General features: G+C 40.2%; 2 long non-coding RNA genes across 2 annotated transcripts in view; both read left to right on the top strand.

Annotated features, from left to right (window-relative positions):
• Positions 1 to 220: 220 nt before the first annotated feature.
• LOC113017180 (uncharacterized) lies at positions 221 to 1,172 on the top strand. The gene is made up of 2 exons (XR_003271409.2): positions 221 to 383; positions 841 to 1,172. It is a non-coding gene; the product is annotated as an uncharacterized LOC113017180 (long non-coding RNA).
• Positions 1,173 to 19,235: 18,063 nt separating this feature from the next.
• Positions 19,236 to 21,886, top strand: part of LOC113018320 (uncharacterized) — a 4,021-nt gene continuing 1,370 nt past the window's right edge. Inside the window, exons 1-5 of the long non-coding RNA XR_013903224.1 lie at positions 19,236 to 20,094; positions 20,260 to 20,404; positions 20,501 to 20,544; positions 20,687 to 20,716; positions 21,030 to 21,886. The exon at positions 21,030 to 21,886 is cut by the window's right edge and continues 456 nt beyond it. This is a non-coding gene — a long non-coding RNA (uncharacterized LOC113018320). The remainder of the gene's footprint in view (positions 20,095 to 20,259; positions 20,405 to 20,500; positions 20,545 to 20,686; positions 20,717 to 21,029) is intronic.

The following is a 21,886-nucleotide window of genomic DNA, read 5'->3' as shown; positions in this document are numbered from 1 at the left end:
TTGCAATCATTAACCAACCTCTTTCTGCTTCCAAGGGTGCTAATCATGCTGAATCAGCTAGCCAACCTCCTCCATGCACATCTCTTAGCCAGTCTTTCCACACCACAAACAAATGACATGTACACACAATAAAAAACGAATTCAACCACATTGAGTAAATGTAACCCATATCAGCTACTCCCTGTCACATGACCCACGTCAGCTGATTTGAGGTCCCTCTTCTGATTGGCTCCTCCCACGTCGCGGCAACTCTGAAAACCGGCTGTGGAGGGATGCTTCCGGGTTCGACTCCTGCTGTGGCTGTGAGCTTATGGCATTTAGAACGGTGTTGGAAAACAAAGCGTTTTCTCCCCTCAATTCATCTTTAAACTTTAAACTCAGCGGTAAGTGTCCTTAATATCTTTCAACCTTTGGTTGGCAGTAACCAGCCGATCGTTTTCGCGATTAAAAAATGACTTTGTGCGGCAGCGCTCCCACCGCAAGCAGAACTCCGGTTCAAAAACCGCTGTTTTTGAACACTTTCTTTACTTAAGCATTTTTATGGGCTTACTTTGAAACAAAGTGCGATTGAATGATTATTGTTATGTGTTGCCTTGAATTCGGCTATGCTGTCTGTTAGACAGTTGTTTTCCTTTATTATTGTTTTTGTATTGTTTGTAGCGAACGCTACTGGACTGTATAGATTAAACTACGTAGCTAAGATGATTAATGATTTAACTGTTGTACATAGATTGATGATTTATGGTTTGCATTGTTACCTAGACATGCAGAAGAATATACTTGTTTACCGGTAAACTGAATCGAACTTGATGTGCTAATGGACATTTTTCTGACCTACAGGTCAGGTTTTTTTTCCCTCTTTGAATTGATCTTCTTCATATTGAAGTGGCGAGCCGGTAGGACCATTCTTTCTTTTCCCCCACTTAGCCGTCTTTGGATTACGGACATATTTCCCCCTTGTATGAAGCTGGACCCTAAGGAGGAATACCTTAAAAGTGAACTTTAAAAAGAAAAGGACCAAAAAAAAGGACTCTTAGCAAAAGGACTCTTGCACAGAAAAATCACAGCACTGATTTATTATTTAATTGTGGACATTTACGTTGTGTGTTGTGTTAATTATTTTGTTCCATTTCCCCTTTCCCCTATTTATTCAATATATTTTTGGTACAAGACATTGCAGTTTTTGGTCTCATCATTCACACCATCTGGGCTCCATAAAGAACTATTTCTTCTGCGCGTCAGTCAGTAAATTCATCCATTGACATAAACTAGTCCTTAAATAACTTAGCGTTACATAAACTTTCAAAGTTATAGCATGTGACAGATAAATAAAACACATAGTTTTGTATGAGTACCCTCAAAAACAAAGCTTTTACTCACTCTGAAGCAACGTGTTTGCGTCGCCTCACCGCGAACAGAACAGGAAGTCTGACACAATAAAAGAGGAAGTGCTAAGGTACTCTTCAAAATAAAAGCGCAAAGTAAAGTGGCTTTGCCGGCATTTACACTGACTTTAATCTCAGAATTCTGACTTTTTTATCAGAATTCAGGAAAAGAAGAAAAAAAAAGACGTGCCCACTTTTTTTCCCCCAGTGGCCCTAATCCTCTTCCGTACTTATAAAGCTCACCTTGCGGCTAGATTTTATGTTTTTAATCTTTTAGATGGCTTGAACTTGGACTGTGTGTGTGTGTGTGTGTGTATGTAGGATTTGTGTGTGTGTGTGTGTGTGGTGGGGGGGGAGGGGGGAGTGCAAGTTTAATTCTGAATTAAAAATTAATTATGTAGAAATGGAAGTTCTTGTGAAAATGACTTGATGAGAAGTTTGAAGATAAATGGCATAAAATGAATGAAATATAAATTAAAAGATATTCATATGTCACTGACTGTTCATATCTACTGGAACCTTTCAATTCAATTTCTTAATTGTCCCACAAGGGGAAATTAGTTTAGCAGCAGGAGGATAAGAACAAACAGAACAATAATATAAAACAATAATAACAATAATAATGATAGAAAATTCAAGGACAATTATTTGCCATTAAGGAGACAAGACACAGTAGGGATAAAAGAGACCTGGAGTCTTTTAGTCCTCCTCGGAGGTACTCTAAAACGGCGGCCGGAAGGCAACAACTCAAACTCACTGTGAAGTGGATGGTTCACACAATTAATAATAGAATGAGCCTTTCTAAGCACATTTCTATTGTAAATGGCCAAAAGTCCATCTTGCCAGCGCCCTGAAATTTTGCTAGCAGTTTTTACCAGAAGTCCCAACCGATTCTTATTCTTCACCGTCAGGTTACCAAACCAGGCAGCGATACAAAAAGACATCACAGATTCGATAAAACTTCTATAAAACAAGGACAACATCTCAGATGAGACGTTAAAAGATCTCATTTTCCTTAAAAAGAACAGTCTTTGTTGAACTTTTTTAGTAGTGGCATCAGCATGAGATTCAAAACACAGTTTATGGTCAAGTACCACACCTAGATATTTATAACTCTCAACGATCCCAATATCGGCAGTTTTAATGATAGTGGGTGATGAGCTATAAGAGGACTTCCTAAAATCAATAATCATGTCTTTAGTTTTTGACACGTTAAGTGAGAGGAAGGACTCATCACACCAATTCACAAAATCATCTACAACCTGTCCATGGCCTGACTCGTCCCCCACTAGAAGACTGACGATCACTGTGTCGTCAGCAAACTTCAGGATGTGTCTGTTTGTGAAATTGCTGCGACACTCATTTGTGTACAGAATGAACAGAAGGGGAGAGAGGCAACAACCCTGGGGTGATCCAGTAGAGGAGGAGAGCACATCAGAAAAGACATGATTTACCCTCACACATTGTGACCTATTAGTCAGAAAGTCTGTCACCCAGCCGACCAGACTAGTGTCAAGCTTGAAATGATTGTAAAGCCTGTCAGCAAGTAAGAGGGGTTGAATTGTATTAAATGCAGATGAAAAGTCAGCAAATAATAATCTTGCATGGGTGTGGGGGGCCTCAAGATGCTTATACAAGAGATGCAGGAGTGTGACAGCAGCATCCTCCACACCTCTCCCTGCTCTATAGGCAAACTGGAAGGGGTCAAGATGGTGTTCAACATGCATTAAAATCTCCTTCTTAATTATCTTCTCAAATGTCTTCATCACTAAAGAAGTCAGAGCCACAGGCCTAAAATCATTCAGTGCCTTAGGAGAACTGCCCTTAGCAACAGGAACAATGATCGCATGTTTCCAAATTTTAGGTACTGTCTGTAGCTCTAAAGAAAGTGAGAAGATATAGTGAAAAATCCCACTCAGCTGATCAGCACAAGTTCTCAGTACCTGTCCACAGATGTTGTCAGGTCCAGGACTCTTGCTTTTGGTATGTCTAAAAAGATTAGCTACCCCTGTCTCATCAATACAAATAGATGGGGGAGTGATGGTCTTTTCCCTCAGTGTGCTGGTCTGCCTAGAACAATCATAGTTCTCAAAACGAAGGTAAAAACTGTTAAGACTGTCTGCCAGATGTTTGTCAGAGGTAAACCCCTCTAAGGTAATGCTGCTTTTACCTTTCGTCTGTAGCCCTGCCATTGTTTTCATACCAAGCCAAGCTCTTTTGAGGTTGTTACTGCTGAGTTCTGCCTCAATCTTATTTCTATACCTCATCTTGGCGATCTTTATTGCAGCCCTCACCTCCTTCCTCAATATTCTCACAGTGGGAACGTCTCCCTCGTTAAAAGCAATTTTCCTTTTAAGAATCCGATCCTTAATATCTTTAGAGAGCCACGGTTTGTTATTAGGGAAAGTCTTAAATTCTCTGACTGGAACCACAGAGTCTTTGCAAAAAGAGATGTAGCTACACACCACATCAGTGAGTTCATCCAAATCAGAAGTGCTCTCTTGAAACACGGACCAGTCAGTGCAATCAAAACACCCCTGAAGGGCAACACAACTGTCTTTTGTCCAGACATTAGTCCGCTTCACACAGGCCTTCTCCCTCCTAATCACAGATCTGTAAGCAGGGAGGAAGTGAATAACATTGTGATCCGAAGAACCTAGCGCAGGTCCGGCCACAGACTTGTATGCCCCCTTAATTGGTCCATAACACAAATCCAGCGTTTTGTTATGCCTTGTAGGACAAGTGACATATTGAAAGAAATTGTTCAGTGATTTCTTAAGATTACAATTGTTAAAATCACCGAGAATAAAATTAGGAGCATCCGGTGAGAGAGTCTGCAGATTGTGTACCACTTTAAAAATGGCATCAGCAGAAACTTTAACGTCAGCCTTAGGATGAATGTAAACAACAGTGACAAAAATTTGAGGGAACTCCCTCGGTAAGTAAAAAGGCCTGACAGATACTGAAAGGAGCTCGATGTCAGGAAGACACAACAGTTCCCGCACAGTAAAATTATTACACCAGCCCTGGTTGATATATAAACAAACCCCTCCTCCGTGAGATTTGCGTGTTACTCCACAGTTCCGATCCAATCTGACAGGGGTCCCAAAGCCGCTGATTCGCAGTGAAGTGTCACTGTCCATATCGGTCAGCCATGTCTTGGTAAGCGCCATCAGACAAGCCTCCCTGTATTCCCGTAGATGAAGCACATTCCCTTGTAATTCATCCGTTTTGTTCCTAAGAGATTGGACATTGGCCAGAATCATAGAAGGCAGAGGAACATGATTCTTCCTCCGAAGTTTTCTTACACACTGACGCATGCCGCCTTTCTTTCCGCGTTTTCTCAAGCGGCGGGGCTTTCCAAAATTAGTCTTTGACCGGGGAAATAAATCCTCACCAAGAAGCACATCTGTCCGAGCATTAGAAGAGTCGTACATAGACAAACAGGACCACCGTAATCCAAGTAGTTCCTCGCGTGTATAAGTGATTGTCAGTGAGAGTGAATGACTCCAGGTGAATATCGCCAACAACAATAAAACTAAGGTGTAGAAGATCTCCATGTCGGCAAAAAGTTAAAACCGCGGTTAAGAACAAAGTTAAAACAAAAAGAGAAAGTAAATGCCAATAAACACCTGCTGCAGGTCGCCACAAGAGCAGCGCTTGTCTCACAGCTCATCCCGTCCTTTTATGTTAAGGATCACAAGAAAAAGTAATGATGTAATTTTTTATATTAAATTTTCTTTTAAATCATCTTTGTGGAAAAGCACTTTAACTAGAAAGAGGATACTAAGGTGTGGTTGAACATCTGTGATTAGATGACAACATGGATGGATGGACAACATGGATTTCACAATGGGTGAGGCCAGCTTGTCATGTCTATCCCTATGCCTTAGTCTTTTTTTTAATTAAGAAGGATTTGGACGTTCAGTCTTTTCCTGCTGCATTAAAACTTTTACACTGTTTCCATGTGGTTTGTAATGTTGAGTAGCTTTGGATTTCCACATTCCTTGGGGAAGTTCCAAAGGATGCTGCGCTCCTAATGGATCATTTTCATCACCATGGAACACCAAGATAAGTGCATCTTCAGGCCTAGATGTGCCTGTCTCTTTACATGTTCTCTCCTCCCAAAGACAGAACAAAATCACCATTAGCTCAGAGTAGCTTAAGTAGTAGTTGTAGCTGCTGTGAACTTGTGTAGCTGATAGAAAAGGTTACTCAGGCCTGCTGTCTTTTCAGCAGATTAGGTGGGGAAGACACCCAAAGAGAGGTAGTTACTGTAGAACTTGTGGAGTCCCCTCACCCACTGACACGCCTCATCCACCTGAACTCTGCATTGCCCACTCGGTAGTGATGTGTCGGTCGCGAACGAAACGACTCTTAGAGCCGACTCTTTGCTGCTACAACTACACATGTTTCTTTTCCAAATATTTATTTATAAGTGACTTATGTATGTATGTATGTATATATATGTATATATTGTACTATTCTTAGTTAGCGTATTGTCTGTCTTGTCTTAATGTTGGTTTAAAATGGAGCACTGTAACAAAAAATAATTTCCCCCAGGGATCAATAAAGTATTCTGATTCTGATTCTGATTTGAAGTGAACGACGCGAGCCGGTGGGGTTTTTTTTTTTTCTTTCTCTTACCCTCTGTCTCGCACTTTTTTCCGCTTCACTCCTCACGCGAGCCTTGTGCTTTGCGCTGGGAAGAGGGGGGAGGGACGGTAGTTACACTGGCAGTAGCACAGGAACAGAGCAGGAGGGAAAGATATGGAGTGCCAGGACTGCCATAATGAATTAATTAAATACACCATTAAATAATTAAATGTGGCAATAATTAATTAAAATTGGAATTAATTAAATAAATAGTTATGACACATGTAATAATTAATTATTGACACATTTAATTAATTATTTATGTGTTTCACATTTTAATTCATTATTGACACATTTAATTAATTCATTATTGACACATTTAATTAATTATTTATGTATTTCACATTTTAATTCATTATTGACACATTTAATTAATTATTTAATATATTTATTTCATTATGGCAGTCCTGGCGCCTGGCTCTCATCATGAAATAATTTTATCTGTCAGCCTCACCCATCAAACTCAGGGGGCGGGGTTAACTCTGCCCATGCAGCTTCTCTAACATTTGATTGGTTGCCGTGCAAAGTAAGTCAAAACAGGTCGATCCTAGATAATCGATTGCTTGTGTAGACTTGGGGCAGCCAGGTATCCCAGAATGCAGATCAAATCACAAGCAGCAATGGTGGTGGTGTAGTTTTAAAATACCCCATTTTTCTGTCACCAGCTACACTTTTAACAGTGTTTTAGCCGCGAATGTCGCGACGTATGTCTGGTCAGGTTGTCAACATAGAACATGTTTGCAAAAGTGCTCAGATGTTTTCAGAGATTTCACTAGCTCTGCTAACAATTAGCATGCAGAGTGCACCGAGGGGGTTACGTTAACCGGTTTGTTTACATATTCCACTCTCCGTGTTCCACATGTTGCATTCGCAGATTCTCATTTTCACCGAACGATCGTCTCTTTCCGCCTGGTCTTGTGTCTCTGTGCTTCTGTAACATAAAGAACGAGCTGACATTTTTCTCACGAAACCAGCGATCAGCTCAACAGACCCTCAGTTTACCTGCATGCATCCTCCTCCTCATCTGTCAGCTGTTTAACACCTGCTGCTAATTCAAGAAACACGCCTACGTTACCTGGTGATAGTCACAGTTTAACTGGGCAGCCGGTACTCGATATAAAGCAATGTCAGCGCATTTTTCTGCACAAGATAAGTAAATATAGAGTTTTCCCCGAGCGCAGAGCTGCTGGAGCTTGTTTCCTTACAGAGCACTTTATAGGCGAACAGCTTCATCAGCGGCTGATGTCCAATCACCGGCACACAGCTTTGAAACCTCACCTGAGTTTTAGCTCTCAGTGGTTAAACGCTGGACTTCATTCACTCAGGTTCTGTCTGTCGGGTCACGTTTACTTCGCTGTTTTATTTACAACTGAGCAAATCGGTTTGGCTGAGGTTAAAGCTACGTTTCATAACTGCATAGTTTCACAGACGTTTAATGGTTCACTGGCACATGTGTTAGACTGAACTATCATCTAAATATCATCTGTTTTTTAATAGTTATTCAACTGTATTCTAAGCACCAGCTGTCTGTTAGAATGTGATTTTTTTTTTTTTCTCTCTCTGTTGGCAGAGGTATAAAAATGCGCAGGAAAATCTGACGTGCATGGCAAACTTCACCGACAATATTTAGGGAGGAATAAACACACATCAAACATAAATGAACCATTTGCCTGTCTCCATAATTGAGAGCATTTTCTCTTCTTATGTCAACACTCTCTCTTTTTTTGCTTTTTTGCTTTTTTTTTGCTTTTTCGGTCATGTTATGTTTACCTGTCAAAGGCTTGTTACAAACTATGAAACACATCGTGCAGACTTCTGGATGTTAGAAGAAAACTAATACTGCTCATGAAGGAGACTAAAGGCAGGAAGGTGTCCTTTAAAACTAAACATGTTAATAGGACCTCCCTATTTATATCATAGTTTATGATATAGCACTTGTATTTCAGTAATAGCCTGCTGATTTCAGTGTAGTGGTGAACAGTCGCACAGCTCACGTAGGCGTTATCTGTGATACTCCTTAACTATAATTTATCCAAGTTAACTTCAGTTAACCAGTCAGACGGTTCTTTTGCAATAAAAAACATAAACACCCATGCTGCCGGTAGGTTTCCTCAGTGCCAGCTGTTAACATTATAGCTGCTTATGCAGTAACCATGGTAACCACGGATTCTGAGTGGCTGGATCGACGGAGGTCAGACAACAATTTTACATGTATGATCTTAAAACAGGACACAGCCACTATACGTGCTGGCCTCATATCAAATGTGAAGGCAGACTGAGTCTATGTTTGACGTTTTTTATATCTAATCTTCCTTTTCAAACATTTAAACAGCAGCGAGTCTGCAGCTGAGGGAATACAAACTCAAATTGTCGGGACAGGTTTGCTCGTTTCTTGGATTCATTTGGTGATTTATTAAATGTATAACTGTTATTCTAATCTGCTGCTGAGTCTCTTACACTTTTCTTTATGCTGTATATTTTCACGTCTCTGGAATAGTTGGAAGTTAGATAGTCAGCTGGGAAACTTTGTGTTAACTCATGGAGCTGGGGATATCGTGGATATCCACGTACCCTCAAACACACAATAATAACATGGACTGAACCACCACTCACAACCACCAGCACTTTATATAGCCTCTGTAGAATTATCCACATATCTCACTTATCTTAACTGCACTACTGTATAGCTCTGTAATAATCATTCTGTACATACGATGATTTTTAATCCTACAACTGTTTACAACTTGCACAGTTCCCATTTCTGTATAGCTGTATATCTCAGATTCTGTAAAGTGATTTATTTCATATTCTGTATAGTTTTTCATATTTATATCCTGTTCATATCCTGTACATAGCTTGTACTCACTACAGCCTGTACATACCTATAGTTATAGAATATTCACAACATACTTCATACCGTGTACATTATAACATAATAGACCCATTTCTGTAATATACTCACATATCTATATTATTGCTAATATTTATCGTAATATATCTATATCACTAAAGCACTTCTGGATGGATGCAAACTGCATTTCGTTACCCTGTACCTGTGCATGTGCAATGACAATAAAGTTGAATTCTATTCTATTCTATATGCTGACCTCGCAACGTGGTGTACAGAGCGAGGTCAGCATGATTAATATTCACAATAAAAATATTAGCCGAACATCATGAAGTCTGTATGTGTTTCATAGTGTCGAACAACCTTTGTACAGTTAAAGCCAGCAGTTACTACATGACGGAAACACCAACGTTATCTCTTTTATGCATTTATACACAGGTCACGCTGATTACTGAACAAAAACCCAAAGATCAGATGTTAAACAGATTTATTTGCTCTCTCTCCTCCTTAAACATGTTTTTAATGTTAGTTATAATTCAGAATTGGCGACTGAAACACGTAGGACACATAAGAATATCAGGAAATAAAACACCGATAAATATAACCTCAGTAAAAGAAGTCAGCGGGGGTTATTACAGCTGTGTACTGGGGCCTGCGCTTTGTCGGTGGGATTGCTTGTGAGGCGAGCGGGTCTATCCCACGCTTTGCCGTGAGACTGGGCAGACATCTCCGAAATCATCGAAGCACTTTTGCAAAGAGGCTGTATCTTGACAAACCGACCAGACATATGAAGATTAAACCACTACATTCTCGGCTAAAAAATATTAAAACGGTATTTGGTGACACACAAACAGGGTTTTTCAAAGTTCAGTTCTGTTAGCTTCCACATGCCGGTTGTTGTGTGCTAGAAACAATGGCCACCAGACCAAAGCAATGGTTTTGACTCGATCAGCGTTAACCCCGCCCCCTGAGTTTGATGGGTGAGGCTGACAGATAAAATTATTTCATGATGAGACCCATACGGTAAAAAAATACATTTTTCCTGGCCAAAATATATTTCAAATATATGGTAAATATATTTTGTATTTGTGATGCTCCAAAAAAAATATATTTTTGAAATTTAAAATACATTTCTTTCAAACCAAAATACATTTCAAAAGATATTTGCGTTCAAGAAAATACATTTCCAACCTTTCAGTAGAATATATTTCAAAGTATCCCTTATCTAACCTCTTTGGACCTGGCGTCCACATATGTGGACGTCACATTTTGGGTTATTTAGACCAAAATACTCAATTTTGCTCTACAAGGGCCTGATATCCACTTCCGAGGACATTATACTGCTACTGTTCTATCAAAATTTTAAACAAATATCCTCATTTGTGGCTCTTATTTTTCTTAAAAACAAAAATAAGTTAAAAGAAAATCTGGTAATTCTTTTTTTTTTACATTCATCGGGTGAATGTTAAGGGTTCAATATTGAGGAAGGGTACAAGAGGTGATCGAAGAATAACCACACTGATCCGGCCGGGTGAAGTCAAACGATGATTTTAATGAATACACGCGTGGGAAGACCAGTCTGTACGCAGACAAGAATTAATCTTCAACTTAATCAAAGCACAAACAATTATTTTATAGCATCAGGGTTTGATTAATGATGCCCCTTCATACGTCACAGGTACATTTTATACATAGATCAGCTCAAAACCACAATGACTTTTAACATAGTTCGAAAGAACATCATCTTCTATTTTCATAGCCGGTACTTCCGGTCAACCTTTCAGTTTTTGTCTTGAAGTGAATTGTTCCCCTTTTTGCCGAGACAACAAGGAACGGTTCCTCGTTTACAGAGACAGAGTGTGTGTCACGACCTCACTTCAGCCTCCATATATCAAATTCCCTTAATTTATATTACACAGACGTCTTCTATTTACAATTACTGTCAGATCTGGGTTCTCATCAAAATGACCCAATGTGCCCAAATATCAAAGAGAAATTAAAAATGCATGTCGTGGAAGAGTTCGGGTCTTAGGAGGTTAAAATGTATTTAGTGCCATAATAATAATAATAAAAGTAACAACATCTGCATCTAATCACATCTGCAAACACAGTTGGATTCAAACAAAACACAGTCAAAGGTCTAGCAAGAATTAGGTTATTTATTCATTTGCTTACAGTATTTCACATTAGACAATATTAGCATTCACTTGACTTTGAAATTAATAGTCATTGATACAGTACACAAAATACAACTGCTATGTACACTTTAGTTTTTGACAATATATACAATATAGTACTTAAAGAAACAGTCCACTTTTTTTGAAAATAGGCTCATTCTCCATGTCCCTCAGAGTTAAAAAGTTGAGTTTGACCATTAAGTCTTTGGTCATTTTTATTTTTTACAGATTATACAAAAATCATAAGCACAATGTTCATTTTGTTGAGCAAAATTAAACAGCACTTCAAATTAAGTGAACAATCACTATGTTACAACAGTTATTATGCTCATGATTGGCTGTGTGCCACTGATGGCAGGGTATTTTCAGATGTCCCGTGGATCATTGATGAGCTCATACAGTATGACTCATAGATGAGCATCAAAACAATAGTTTGCTGATGAAGTGTTCAGAAACTGAGATTCTCTTATAGTTTCACAACAAAAGCCCAAAACCTATAAAAAGAAGTGTGTCCTCTGTCCTCTGCCATTTTGCTTTGTTATTTTGTGTTTTCCCCCTCCAGTGCTGGTAAGTAGGCCATGTTAATTTAAAAATACAATCTCTGAATAATAATGGTTACAGAATCAATGATCCCATCTTCCCCCAAACTCACAGCAAGTATCCTACAGTAATGGCTATACATAGCTCATAATGAGAGCAGATCGGGATCTGATTTGTTCCCTTAAAATGTAAGTCTTTTCCTTTGGAGCTGCAGTTGTGGATTAGATTACTTACACTGTACATGTTAGGCTGTAATCTGGTGTTACTGCTGTGTGTTCTACACAAAGATGTGTTCACCTCTCTGAGCAGAATCTGTTGTCTAGGGGCACAATCATCTTCTCAGGAAATCCTTCTGGTTTCCACTTGAAATCTGCTCAATACTCATATTTGCAAATTAAACAATAAGTTCCCAGAATCAAATACAGTTCAATAGCGAGGCAAACTCATATTTTCATATACCTTCTTTCTTGACGCCATACAAATCAACTGTATGGATTCCAAAATGGTCAGACTCAACGTATTAACTCTGAGGGAGTGTTCCTTTAATGATGCAATATAATATAGCACTTAATGACTTAATGTAATGTATATCTGACGTTTTGCCATTTAATGTTTAATTATGTATGTTTTTTTATGAACTGGTTTAAAATCACTTCAGAAAAATACCACATGGCAGAAAATCATGTTTTCTCGTGTTTAACCTTATTTAAGGAATTCACACTGATTAATGCTTCTAAAAATGTAATTGACTTTTAGTTTTTCAGTGTGAATGATCAGACATTTGCATTTGATCTCTGCAGCAAGAATACCTGTCAGATGCCCAAGACGTTTTGATACTGGTTCAAAATAACTTGGATTTGAGGCACAGAGACTATGCTTTGCTCGTTCATAGAATCGTCCAATGGCATAACACGTCTCTCCACTTTCATTTTGACATATTACAAATCGTTTAATGTTAAAGAAATTTTGATCATCATCATTCAACATAACAGTGAATGAATTACGTTTGACTACACGACTGTAATCTTCTGAGTGAAACACCTCGCCATTTGTAATGATTCGTTGAAAGTACTTTACTCTGCTCCTTTGTACCCCATAACGACTCAGTGCCATATAGTCATCCCTCCTAATTAATCGCACTTTAGGATGATTAAGTGCAGTGATACCATGTGTGCGAGTTACATCTTTTAACTGTTTAGGTCTTGTTAGAGATTCAAATATCTCCTTGCATTCATTTGAGGCATCTTTCAGTAAAGTCTGGCCATAAAATGGTAAGGCCTTCTGTAGCCAGAACATTTTTACAATCTGTAGCGCAACCCCTTGAGTGCTTTTGATCATGTCTAGTAGTTTAGCATTGTAAGACTCAAACACAAAGGCGGAATGAGCCCACAAAGGCCCCCAGTTAACTACACTCCTTGGTAAATGGAGGCAAAGATGGACATTATAAGACAGATTAGCTTCCCCATAGAATACCTCCATGTCTTTCACAAAATCTGTTAGAAGTGCCTCAGACTCAGTAATCTGCTCTCTAGTTATGTTTTCGCCCAACAGAAGGGATACTCCCTTGACTAGTTTAGACCAGTGATTCAGTAGTGGTTCTGGCAATACACCTTTCAGTACAGGTAAGCTATAATAAAAGGGCCACATATACCACTCATGGGCTTTCCAAAATTTCCTCAATGTGACAGACCTTGGCACACGAGGTACATTACATGGCGGTTTAATCTTTAAAAGCATTTCATCTAACAGTTTTGTAGACCTACCTATATACCAGTGCTTTTCATGGTTTTCACTGTTTAACCACAGCCCTGTTACAGTTCTTGCAACACCCAGAAGTACTGAATGCATATAGTCTGGGACAGACCCTTCGATAATATCAAAACTGGGAAGTCTACACAACATACTTGGCCCTTTAACACCCATAACAGCTTTACCAGACTGTAGCGCAGCTTCTACAAATTCATTAGTTTGTTCCTGATTGCGGAGCTGAATGTCCTTCTGAAAAGGATATACACGAGTGAATCCTCTGCCTTTTTCAACTACCTTTCCTTCATGAAGGCAGTAGGAGCATCCATATTCACCATTAAACTGTTTAAAATTTTGGATCACAGGTCTGGCAACTGAGTCACTCATTAGAATTAGAGGGATTACTTTTGTATTGACAGAAACGCCTTTGTCATCTTCCCATGTGAAACCACTGTCCTGTAGGCCCACACACTCATCAATGAAAGGTTTTAAGAAACTTCTCATGTGAGGCTTCTCATCCCCGAACCATAGTGCACAAAGGAGTACATTATCCTGTCTTGTTTTCAATGGCAATTCATTAATGGTGCAAAAAAGGGGCCAAATACTACAAGGGGACTTTTTAAAAACTGGCACACCATCACAGCTAAATGTTAAGCTGAGGGTTTGAAGGGCCGTTTCTGAACCACTTAAAGCTTTCTGATACAAAAAACCATCACAAATGTCACTGAGAGAAGTAGATGTTTCTGTTTGCCTTCCTATTAATTCATCTGTAATTCCTGGCATTCTCAAGAGATTTTTGAGTTGATCTTCCAAGGAGAGGTATATGAAAAAGTTATTGGTAAACCTACTTGCTTTGTCATAGGTGCTGTTGCATTGAACACAATGAACTTGGTCCAGTTCAGCTGACATTATATTACTGCACTGTTCACACACATAACAGATTTTCATGATGTCTTTTGTATCATCAAAAGCTTTGTAAAATGAATATTTTGTCCTGCATGCTGCATCACTGCCACCAACAACATTAAGGATTTTCATGATATCTTCAAGACAGTTGCCAGAAGTAGTAGTTGATTTTGCTCTTTAGTTTGACCTGAATCCACTGGGACCTCTATCTGAACAGGACCTGCAGTGCACTCTTCATCATTAGTCATCAGCAGAGTTCTGTCTTCTGGAAGGGTGTCTGGGATTTCCTTGAAAAGAGAAGCGAGAGAGAGAATTATGGGTCCTGTAAGCAAATCTTCAGTGTAAGAGCATTAACCTAGTGGACTCATAGACGCATTCATGTCTATATCGGTGAGATCTGCCCTGTAACCGTCTTCTCTGTATTTATGCATCTCTTTTTTTAACATTACAGCAGAAATTTGAAATTGGTCTCATTCACTAATTGTGCACTATTTGACATGTCCATTCAGTCTTGCCAAAATCTAAGTGTGCTTAGGCTGTCAAAATGAATGCTTAGTGCTTTCTTTCATGATAAATTCTGTAAGAATATATGATTGCAGTAGAAAGTAGAAATTACCGTAAAAATCATAATTAGAACAATGATTACTTGTTTTATTTTTTCTTGTTCAATGCACTAATTCATGAATATTCTTTAAAAAATAGTCTAGAAATGTAATGATCTTTTTGATTTCATTTCTTGACTTGAAAATTCAACTAACTATTGTGTACTTATTTCGAGAAATCTATAGTCCAATACTCAGAATAAATTTAATTTAGGTTTATGCATTAAAAGTGTTTTCATTACAGTTAACCCAAAATGTTTGTATTCCAACACTAACCTTAAAAAGAGACCAATACGATTATTATTAATATTAATATGAATCAAGCATTTATTATTTGTTATAACTGAGGTAATTAAATGCTAAGGGATAAGATAAAATGGATGATAAGATAAAAGGAATAAAATGTTATTTTGGTAATCATCACCCTCAAGTTGTTCTAAACCTATTTCTTTGTTCTGTTGAACACAAAAGAAGATATTTTCAAGAATGTTGGTAACCAGTTTCTTGTCCCTACTGACTTCCATAGTGTTGTTATTTCATACTATGTCAATGGGGACCAGCAACTGTTTGGTTATCAACATTATTTTGTTCAAAAGAAATTCATACAGGTTTATAAGAGTGAGCAACTTAAGAGTGAGCAATTGATTAGAGAATTTACATTTTTGGTTGAACTGTTCATTTATGAATTTACAAAAATGCAAATTGAACCACCAATCATATCATAAGGCATACCTTTTGACATTCCTTGATAACATTCTGAAGTTCTTCTTCTGCAACCTTAATTCTGAAAAAGAAAATATACAATAAAGAAAATAGAAATTGCTTATTGCTATATTTGAACTCTAAGTGAACTGCTATTAACACGATAAAGATGTGATCACTTATAAAGATGTTTATTGATCAGTAATAAGCAGATTAGACATAGCCTAGCTACATTCCCTGTTTAAAAGAGCCAACTCCAACTCCAGATCATTCATTTGGGAGCCAGAGTACCTTATGGTATGGTAATTTATAAAGATCATTTTTTCCTTACAATTTTCATTGTGGCTATTAATTACATTTGATAAAATTTACTTAGAATGATGTTTATACCATTGTTTTAAGCAACTGCATGTCCTATTTTTACAAGAACATAAGCTGAAAACACTAATTGAAAATCCTTCAATGCTATTCTGGAGTATTAAGCCCCAAATGTCTATTACACATTGGCTTTGTTTATTCTTGATAAAAAACAAACAAACATCTTAAGCATGCAGTGGACAATTATTTGCCACTTTGAACGATTACATAATTGTGGCATCCTTTTTTTTTTTTTTTTAAATGACATCAGAAACAGCAGTATGCGACATTACGTGATGGCAGAGCTTCAGTTCATCCTTTGTCATTTTTTTTTTTTTTTTTTTTTTTTTTTTTTAATAAATAGGACAGGGGGAATGAATGAGAGAAAGAGGGGGAGAGAAAGAAAGAAAACCAAAGGGGAGAAGAGACGGTGAGAAGGGGGGGGAAGAGAGAGAAAAAAAAAAAAAGAACTCCTGGGTCACCTGTATGGAGAAAAAAAAAAAAACAAACAAAAAAAACAAACAGAGGAGACAGCAAACAACAAAGAGTAACATAATAATAGAGAAAACAAAGCACCATCACAATAAACTAGCTAGTCATAGATATCAATATTTACTAAATAATAAACGATATTGTGCAGCACGCAAGATAGACAGCGCACAGTGTGCTTTGAGGCAGCAGCCAAGAAAGCTTTAGTCCGCGTCTGTGAATACCCATGTGTGCATACCTGTGTGGATCAGCATGCTTGCATTCCAAAGGTTTCTCCATGTAATGATCTGCTAGGGAGTGTGGGGGGGCCACAGCCCCGTCCTCCAGGGTGTGAAGCGGGTATGGAGGAGATCAAAACTCCAGACATCCAGAGGCCCCCAGAACACAAGAGACCATGGAAGACCAACAGAGGGGCAGCCGCGCCACTGTTCCAGTAAGAGCTGAGGAGAGTCCCAGATGAGGGCTCGCCCAGCAGCCGCGGAGCAGAAGTCAGGGGGAGTTGCAGTGACGCGCCCGTGAGCTCCGCCGGCCCCCAGCTGTGCCTGAGTGACCCCACCTCCAAAGGGGCCCGAGCGAGCCCCAGGCCCCAGGCCCCGACAAGCGGCCGCCAAGGAGTGAGCCGGTGTGTACCCGGACGCCCACCCCCAGACACAAAGAACCACCGACACCTGAGGGAGTCCGCCACCGGCAGGGGAAGTGGTGGTGGGTGGAGATAGGCCTCCAAACCTTGGAGGGCCTGAGGTGTCCCCAGAGAGGTGGCGTCTGATACCCAACCTGACATATAGACACAGACATACAGGCACACACAGACACAAACATCCATTCCCACCCTCATGCTCTCATATGCACTCACTCCACACTCAACCAACGTGGAGACAGACATAAAGAGACGCTGTACACACAATCACACTCCCCAAGCGTACTCTACAAACCGGGTCTAGGTACCCTTGCCCCTGGAGGGGGGAATTGCACCCAGACCCAGGTGGTGTTACCCTTTTCCCTGCGGTGGGGAGAGGCAGACCACCCCGACTCCGCAGCAGCAGGGAGGCCCCACACCCCAGACCGCAGTCGGACGGCCAACTCCTCCTACTAGCCCTCCCGCTCCAGCAGGCCGCAGATAATGGGGGTGGGAGAAGACTCCAAACCTCCCTCCACCCGCTCATTGTAGTGTTGATGCATATGTGTTCTAAGGTGCAATTAAAACCCAGGAGGGCATGGAGCTACCTGCCAAGGAGCAGCAGGTAAGCGCATAGTCCCTCCTGCTAGCCCTCAATGACTAAGTGTATTTAAAATTGAGAGGTGGGCAACGACGTCAGGGGTGAGGTATACACCCTGATGGTGATTTGGACTCCGTGATTGTGCCCACCCCCAAGATCCTATATGTATGTGTAATGAGAGTGTGAATAATGTGAATGTCTAAGTTGTGGGATAAAATTGAGGCAGAGGCAGCCAGAAGGGGACAGGGGGGGGGGGGGGGGTAGCCTCCTCTGCACCCTGGTGACATACCCCCACTCCAAGGCCCTGCATGTGTGGGTGGTTGTGGAGGAGCGGGAAGAGGGAGGCAGCTGGAGATGGGGAGGGAAGGAAGGGAGGGGCAGGTAACCCCTCCCTGGGGCCAGCTCCCCCGCTGACCCCAGTAGGCACTCCCACCCTCCGCGACCCGCCAGGGAAGGGGGGCCCAGGCCCATCAGACCGGGGCCCAGTGCAGTAGCGCCCCCCGGCTCCACAGAGCCCTGGACAGTCCACCCAACCCCACCACAGAGAAAACTGCACCCACCCCACCATCCACACATCTTCCAGACTACATAAGACGGTAAACGCCCAGGCTGAGATCTTCCTCCACCTCTCCTGTATCTCCCCCTCCTGCAGAGAGTTCCTGAAGAGAAGAAAGCTCCTGCAAGATGTGACCATCCCCCCCACCAGTTGAAGAGCCCCCCAGGCGGCTCGACGCACCGGCGGCACCCTGCTCCAGGGCCGGGCCCCCATGCACCCACCCGCCCACAACCCCGGCAACACACCAACCAGGACCCAAGCCCCCGAGGCCCGGCCCGGGCCCCAGCCCAGAGACGGAGCGCCCCCAGAACCTCACGCCCATCCCGGACCCACCCAGGGGCAGCCAGGTTGCCAGGTCAGTAACCCACGTCCGTCAGCACAGACCCTCCCCTAGCCCCGCTGCACGCAGCCGCGAGGAAACAGTCACCTGAGAGCCAACAGAGCCCCCAACCGGACGTGACCGCTACCCCGGGTTGAGCTCCCCAAGGAAGATGCCTCCGGGGAACCCCCCGACGCCCTAAGCCTGTCCCTACCCCCTCACCAATCACAACAGTGAAGGCGGGACCAAACTATGACCCCCCACCCCCACTAGGTGATGGAGCTGATAAAAGGGGCCCAGAGCAATTGATCTAATGTGGCATCCTTAGTGATTGCCACTAGATTTATTGATTGTGCGGCCCTATGGCATTCGTTAATGTTAAAGAGTGAGGGATATTACATTACCAACACACCTTTCTTTTTGTGCCCATCTCCGTTTGGTTCTTGAAGGAATTTCCTCTTCAGGATCAGTTAGATAACGTTTATACGAAATCCTTTCAGGAGGCTCGCTCATTTTGACTCACACGTGACCTGTTGATGACATTAAAATCACATTGAAGAAAACATCGAGGATTGTAAAACAGAAACTGCAACATATAAAATAAATGTAGTGAAATATATGCTTACCGAGCAGTTTTCCAGGGAGTTCGCAAAATTTCAGCGTCTTCTTCCGCGAGCGTCTGCACACGCAATGGAGACCTTAACAAAAACTTAAACGTAAAGTCCCAAAAACGTCCGTCTTTGTACGTCACAGGATTAATCGAAAAAAAGGTACTTAAAACAATATAGTATGTTTTTTCTATGAAATCTATGCTCGCCAGAGATTATTCAAAAAATGCAGCGTCTTCGTTCTAGATCTGTAGGTTGTGTGAAAGTGTAAAGGTTAATGAGCGGAGCAGAGTATGCGCATGCGCGTTGCCATTGTGCTTTTTATAAATAAAGATAAAATAAAAAGTAAATATTGAAATATTCCCAAACATGTGCAATGAACGTGCAAAAAATATTAATAATAGTAATAAAAAAAATTATTAGTTGTTGTTTCTTCCCCCCCCTCCCCCCCCCTTTTTTTTTTTTTTTGAAATATAACCGATGTTTGAGGCACGAAAGGCCGATATACAGACGGGAAGACACAAGCGGATAATGTTCGCGTTAATTAAGTGGTCGGAAGATGGAAAGTTCTCAATTCTGCCGACTGAACACATTCGGGATTTTGATGAGGAGGAATACTTAAACGGTTTGGAGGAAAAGGACATTTATTTGGTGGAGTGGCGACAAGGCGCCAAGGAGCCAAAAGGCGGGTGGCCGGTCTATGAAGCCTCCATCATTAAGCTAGCAGGTGCCTTTTCTCCAGTATAATATTACTTTATTGTCGCTTATTTGTTAATCAAAATATGTAACTTAATTATATTATGATGTACTTTAGCCTTTTTTATTATTATTCTGCCTCCTCAGAAAGGGAAAAAACTTTGCAAACAAAGCTTAAGGAAATCGAAGAACAACTACCCAAGCCAGAGGTGCTTAAGAGAAAAAGTAAACCTTCTATGAAACTCCTTGAGGCCACAGAGGTCACAGACGAACCGGCAGCTAAGAAAAAGGTGAGTGTTTCGCCGCGTACACACACAGACATATATACTAATATATATATACCTGTTTTGTGTATATATATATATGTATGTGTAACCCCCCCCCCAACATTTTGAGATCATTCCTTCATACAGAAGGTGGCTTTTAAAGAGAGAGTTTTTTGTTTCATTTCTTAGGCATACCCAACAGACCAACAAAACGATCTAAAGTTATGGAATGAAAAGAAACTTGAACATCTACAGCGTGTCATTAATCAGTTGAGAGAAGAGAACTCGAATCTAAAAAGAGAGAACGATAGGCTGAAAAATGAAATACTTGAAAGTAAGTACTGTACTATTGCAAGTTTTATGTGTGTGTTTACACTTGTCATATACAATAACTATCAAAACCTATTCACATTTAATTTCACTTTCACAGAAATCCCACCTCTCCTTCAGGCTACACAGCATTTAATTACCAAGGTTAGAAACAAAGCACAGTTATCCTTCATTAATAATCACTAATTACAATGTTCCACATTTCCTTGCCTTTTTAATCATTTTGAGGCCTTTTGGAGTTTTTTTGGGGTTGTTTAGCAGTAATGTTTGTGCCTATTTATTTTAGCCCATGAAAATGAATGCAGATCTTCCTGACGTAAGTAAAATCTAATTAATTTTTTGTCATTACCATTAATTTTGTTGCTTTGTTGTTTTTGTGCAGTTTGCAATCATATAAACCTAACAAGCATCAGTCAGCAGTGTGCCTAACCTAAACAGATTCTTGCTTTATTCACATATGTAGTTATATGTACTTGTACATTGTACCTAGGGTTGCGACGACTTGGCACCGCCCCATTGTTGTGACAGCCCTGATTGTACTTGTACACTGCATCGGAACAGGGAACAGTCTGCCACATTAATGTATTTTTAAATGACTTGTTTCTAATACATCAGTTTTTCTCTTACAGATGTCAAAGTCTCAACCTGATGCTGCCCTCCCTCATCCTCCTAAAGTAAGTATTAGTTGTTGTGGTTTTTTACGCAGTGTCTGTGTCACGTGATATTATGTCACATGCTAAGCATAACTATTGAAATAATAACTGTTTTATAACAGATTTTCCCAAACACTAGCTATGTTTGTTGTCATTCAGACCAGTACTACTGGTTAGACATTGCTTAATAAGGATTGTGTTTTTTTAGCTGCCATCACCAGTGTGTGAATGGGTTGATGACTGAATGTGTAAAGCACTTTGGGGTCCTTAGGGACTAGCGCTATACAAATACAGGCCATTTACCATATAATTGATATTCCCGATTAATTTCTCATCTCTGATTGAATGCCTTTGTTTGTTTGCCTTTTTTTGACCATAACAAGACATTTTTGCAGGATATATATGGTGAATTTATATGCATAGATACAGTCGTAGTGCTTGACACATGCACAGAGCAGTAGATGGACTAGTAGGGAAATAATTACAATCATGATGTTGATTGCTGATGTCAGTATATATATTTTAGAGGAATGTTTTGTTTTTCACCCAAAATGAACTATATTCTTCAGAAGAGATTTTTTACCCCACTGGATTCTTATATATTTTTGTTTTTTTTGCTTGTTTGTTTGTTTGTTTTTTCTCCAGAACATGTATGCTGTACCTATTTACTTGAATTGTATAGATATACATGACTTAGAAGGTTTAGATTGTTGTGCAACATTGTCACATTCTGATATTTATTCAGTGGTTTTATGGCAGTCAATGTTATGTGTATTTTTTTTAATCTTTAAATATTCTCCTTTATAGGTGCCCAACTCTTCATGCAAAGTGTC

The sequence above is a fragment of the Astatotilapia calliptera genome, chromosome 3 (assembly GCF_964374335.1).
Source record: "Astatotilapia calliptera chromosome 3, fAstCal68.1, whole genome shotgun sequence".
In the NCBI taxonomy this organism is placed as follows: domain Eukaryota; kingdom Metazoa; phylum Chordata; class Actinopteri; order Cichliformes; family Cichlidae; genus Astatotilapia; species Astatotilapia calliptera.
This window is presented reverse-complemented; position numbering and strand designations above follow the sequence as displayed.